The sequence below is a fragment of the Lygodium microphyllum genome, chromosome 28, assembly GCF_053477565.2.
Source record: "Lygodium microphyllum isolate KBCC chromosome 28, Lygodium_microphyllum_v1.1.10, whole genome shotgun sequence".
NCBI lineage: Eukaryota > Viridiplantae > Streptophyta > Polypodiopsida > Schizaeales > Lygodiaceae > Lygodium > Lygodium microphyllum.
The window spans coordinates 75,037,544-75,042,424 of NC_141162.1; positions in this window are offsets into that span (position 1 = coordinate 75,037,544).

Consider the following 4,881-nt stretch of genomic DNA (forward strand, 5'->3'; position numbering starts at 1 on the left):
AAGGGGCAATCTAGTTCCTTGTAATTAGCTCTTGTCCAATTGCAAGCATTAGGTACGTTATTTGATTAGTGGAGAGGGTCCTTCCTTTGACGTTTGATGCGTCAATTTAAGTGGTATCATGCCTAAAGGGTTGATCTTTTTGCTTATGTTGGTTGGATTAAAACTTATTTGACTTTTTAATGTTTTTTAATCTATATTATGGTTGAATTCTTAGTTTGTTACTGCCCAAAGAATGGCCTAACAAATTTTCCTCTTACAAGGTAGCTTTATTACAAATTATGATGAAGACCACATCCTATGGGCAATACAATCAAAATTATATCTATGATATCAAGAGAACAAGGATGCAAGATTTAACACCCTTGAGAGCAAATGGTTTCTATGTAATGTGTGATCCTTCATGCTTAATATGGAGATGCAAGCTATCTTTCCTAAACATGTCTTGAGATGCAATTCCTCACAATAATTCAATTCTAGAAATTATTTAAAGATGCATCTTACACCCAAATGTTATTGGCATCTAAGAGTGCAACTTTACGAGTCAAAGACGAAAATTTCTCTCTTCCTATGAGTTACTTAACATTTATCTACTCTTCATGTGCGGATTTATGCAAGCTTTGTTAGTTGTGTGAATTTATGAGTGTGAATGACCTACAAATTACAAGTTGAAGTGAAATGCAATGGTTCTCAGTTTTCTATGAGTTGCCATATTGGACCCACTTATAGATCAACCATTTGTTGGATCCCATGCATATTTTCAAGAATGTGGGTAGCTTATTATGGGACCACATCATAGGAAAGAGAGATACTGTAGGGGCATGAATGGATTTAAAGGAGGTAGGCAAGAAGAGGTACTTTGGCCATAGTTGAGCACTAATGGTCACTTGCAAATTATTAGGTCTATTGGCATCATGACAAATTATCAAGTCTATTGGCACCCTAATGGGTATGATGCATTCCCTCAGGTCTGCTTTCTCTAAAGGTGACTAGCTATCAGGGCTGAAATCCCATGATTGGCATAAGATATGTCAGGTTTGTCTTGATCTTGGTTGCAAGTAGCCTCAATATTTCACTATTTAGTGTCTACTTAATGTTCATAATGCTTCTCCATTTATTATAGTTTGTACCACCGATCGCGATCGTGGGGTGCCTCACTCCAAAAATATGTGAGGCATACAGGTTGTTGAATTTAGTGCAATGGATCCACAGAAGGAGATCAAGTCATCCTCTATTGAATCCACAAGACAGGGAGCAATGGAGATAGTTTGTTTCTTTGAGAAGTACCTGGCACCTTTCAAAGCACATTCTAAGATGATGTAGATGATCATCCATCTTTCCAAATACAAAGAAATCATCTAAAAAGACTCGCATAAAATAGGTCAAATATGGATCAAAAGTCCACTATCTGGTTCCCTAGAACTCTGTAGGACCATTCTTCAGCCGAAATTCATGATCATGCTAATGAAAGCACCCCACTTAGTTACAAATGATGTCTTATCCATATCATGAGATGCATGCAAATTTGATTAGAACCCAAAAACCCATCATTGAAGTTGTACATCTGACTTCACTACATCATCAAGTAAGGAGTCTTTAAAAGGATGTGGAAATGAGTCTGCAATGGTAGCTGCATTTAGCTTCTTGTAATCCACACACACTCAAATTCTCTCTTCTTTTTAGGGAATACTACAATAGGAGACAACCAAGTGTCTTGATTAGCATGCCTAATGAATCCAACCTGCCCAACAATTAATCAAGCTCCTCCTTGTGACTTGCTTTGTATAAATAGGATTTATCATGTAATACCATTGAGAAATAGGTTTAGCATCCTTCTACAAATTGATTCTATGTTGACAAATCTAAGGGTCAAAACCAAGAATCTTCTGTTACACAAGTTGAATACCTCATCATATGCTCAATTTTTTTCTCTACTTCAATTATTGCGATGGCCATTTCCTCCTATTCTACAACACTTTAGGATTTCTCTCTAGATTGATCTATAATGTTTTGTTCTTGCAATATAGAAGTCTACAATTCTAGAATCATTTCATGAATGTTTATCATCATAGCAGGCAAAGCATGTAAATTTGCAACAGTTGAGTATTCCTACACTATCTTTCCTACATTTATCTCAAAAACAAGGACTATTATAGGACTAGCTTGAAGAAAGAGATGTTCCTCATCCTTCTTAACTTTAGGAGAGCTAAATTGATTTTTTGGGCCACAATCAACCTTTGCAATCATTCTACCTAATGTAGCGCTTGATTTCTGACATATTTTTGAATGTCCCAATCTAGTTTCTTCTTCCTTTGAGCTCTTGTAACTACCATTACCTCAGCATCCTCATGACACTCTTCTACCACCATACAAGTAGAGCAATCACATCAAACATGAGCTTCTAGAATTCTATCCACATGCTAAATTGGTGCCACCTTGAGCTTATGAACTTCATGGAACTCCTCCATCAGTTCTATACCATCATGTCTTGCAAAATGTGGCATCTCTACGTGCTCCTTGGGAAAATTTGTGAACCATTGCGACTGAGGCTAATGGCTATAGATGAGGTGCTCCTATCATCCTTCATTATGGTTCTTTACTATTGGCATTCCTCTCTCAATTTTATGCCTAATCCACAATCCACATTACAGCACCATGAAATGTCCTCGAACTCTGTTGTATTGATAAGCTCCTTAGTGCCCCTCCATTTTCTATTGGGATCGAGGCCATGTTGGTCTATTTGAAAATATTTGAGGTCCCCTAAAACCTTTATATATTTGATTTTCCATAAAAAATTGATTAACAACTGCTAGTTGTGGCATCCTAACCAATGGATGTGGATTTTTCACATTGGGGTTATACCAACAAATCTGTGCTTCATGACCAATTCTATTATGAATCTCGCACACCTTCTCTTGTTTCTTCACCCCAAAGACTCCTAGGTCTGTTAAAATTTTAGCTATTTTTTTATCCAATTTGTTGTTAGATTACTTTTTAGAAGAGGATTCTGATTTGGAGGTTTTATAGGCAGAATTCTTACCCTTTATCTTCTTTTTATACTTCCTCCTTCTCTAATATTCATCATCAAAATCATTAATCTTGATTAGATTTTTAATCCAAATTGTCACTTTCATCATCAGACTCCTCATTATCTCCAAAATCACTATCCATATCACTTGTAGAATTAGATTTTGGATCTATTCTTTTGTGGGAATGTCCAAAATCAAGTTGTTTTCCACATGTACTTCTACCTCAATCAAAGTATCCAATGTCTCCTAGGATCTTATCTCCACATTTGAAATTTCCCTTGAAATCTTGCTACTCATCCCCTTCAACAATTAATAAGCTTGCATATCCAATTATAATTAGTTATTCTAATCTAGCCTATTTAGCATATTTTTGAACTGCTATGCATTCTAACACATCACTAGGAGTTTTATCCTTGCAAAATCTCAATAGAAAGGCATTCTTTAAAGTTTCATAATTGTTAAACCTAGCTAGCCCATATGCACTAAGTCAGTCCCCATTGCCTTGCTGTAAAAAGTAGCAGCAAACTGCATCTTTTTAATATGATCATTGAATAATGCATCATGGCCACTTGCAATCCAATGGGTTTCAAACTGTGCTACATGCCAATTTGGATCCTCCTCCTTTTCACCATAAAACTTGGATTGCTTAAGTATAGGGCTAGGTGGTTAAGCCATGGCAGTAGATATTTATTTCTTGGGTGGTTTGGCTGGCAATGGATTAAACTCTAACTACCTTTTCATGTTAACAATATGATTAAGAATTCAACTACCTAAGATAAGTTGTTGTAGGCACAAGACATTAGGGGGTGTACTCACAAAAGAAGTCACATATGTACCAAAGCCAAAGCCTATCCTAATAAACTCACACTTTGTGGGTGTGATTTAGTTTGCTAGCGGTGACCCCTTTGCACCATCATAGATCCATGCACATGTTACAATTTATCCGATCTTTTGTCAACTTGGGCTTGAACATGTCTTGCTTTATAGCACGTAACAATGATCCATGTAAAAGTAGCAAACTGCTCTATCATGTAGAAAATCTAGACACACACCTCTATGAGTTGTAACTACCATAACCATTAGCCCAGCATGGATGTAGCATGCTACTACATAGAATTGCATCACCACTTCATGATTTTAGTAGCATTTTCAATGCTCAACCTCCATCTTTTCAAAGCAAAAGGAACGAGATAGGATTGCTAAGTGTTTTTGGCCTTGCTCCATCATTGAATCCAAAACATAGATATCTAAAACACACAACATAACATGAAAATATTGATACATCACTAACGACGGTAAGTGAATAGCAAAGAATCAAAACCATCACTTATAACACAAAACACAACATGAATATCGCACATAATAAACCAACTTTCTTCATTGTGATATCTCAGCAAAATAGGATACAATGCAAATAACTCTTGCCTGCACAGAGGGCTACATTATGTTTGCTCATGCCATGAACCTCTCCCTCAAATTTGGGTGTTATTCGTTGGTTTTCCATCATGGACACCCACTCAAAAGCAAAGGCATAAGTTCATGAGTCACTACCATATGATTGGTGACCTTTGAAGGCATAGCAAAGTGATTTATAAAAAAACTTCCCAACCCCACATGCTTTCTTGAACTGCACCCAACTATTATTGCATTATTTCATATAATTGCTAGTTTGTTCAAAACACACCTGAAATAGATTATAATAGATAAGCATGATTACTTGGTAATTTAATCAAGTGTTGATTAACTAAAATTTGAGAGTTAAAATATTCTAGAACATTGAGGTCACTTGTTTTGTATGATGTATCTATGTTAAAGATCTTAGAAGATTATTAGAGGCCAATAGAATCATCACACA